The sequence below is a fragment of the Halyomorpha halys genome, unplaced genomic scaffold (assembly GCF_000696795.3).
Source record: "Halyomorpha halys isolate HHAL.00 unplaced genomic scaffold, Hhal_1.1 Scaffold1971.1, whole genome shotgun sequence".
In the NCBI taxonomy this organism is placed as follows: Eukaryota; Metazoa; Arthropoda; class Insecta; order Hemiptera; family Pentatomidae; genus Halyomorpha; species Halyomorpha halys.
Window position 1 is genome coordinate 3,988 of NW_027106173.1, and position 481 is coordinate 4,468.

The 481-nt window shown below is 28.7% G+C and overlaps 1 protein-coding gene across 1 annotated transcript in view; it reads right to left on the reverse strand.

Moving 5' to 3' along the window:
- The window catches only part of LOC106690920 (ankyrin-3), a gene marked incomplete at its 3' end in the record, with an annotated part of 5,358 nt that overhangs the window by 3,969 nt on the left and 908 nt on the right, over positions 1 to 481 (reverse strand). The gene's annotated exons all lie outside the window — the stretch shown is intronic.

Here is a 481-nt window from a genome sequence, read left to right on the forward strand (position 1 = left end):
TAGTATGTATGTGATCATTTATCAATATTACCTATTGCCCACAACTGTGTGGCAGATTGTAATATCTATCAATAAATAAATCTATCTATTAAAAATATTAAAATATAAAATTGCTAAACTACTCAAAACAACAAATACTTTCTAAGCTAAAATGACTTTTCTGCTGTAAAAATAAAAAAAAAAAATGTATGCCCGATTCACCACCAAACACTGGCCCATTGAAGGTGACACACATTACAAATTTTTTTTAAGGGAAAGCAGGTTGTGGCCAAGAAAAATAATTAAGAAATAGTTTAAACTATTCATTATTTAAATAAGTAGCTATTTATTAACAGCTCAAAGCAGTAATAACATTATAATTCATAACTACATACAGGATTTTCATGCAATTTCATGTAATTCGAATCTTGAAGAAGACATTCCAATAACACTAATTCCATGTTTTGAGTTCTTCCTGCCCAATGTTTCACTCTTAAGGACC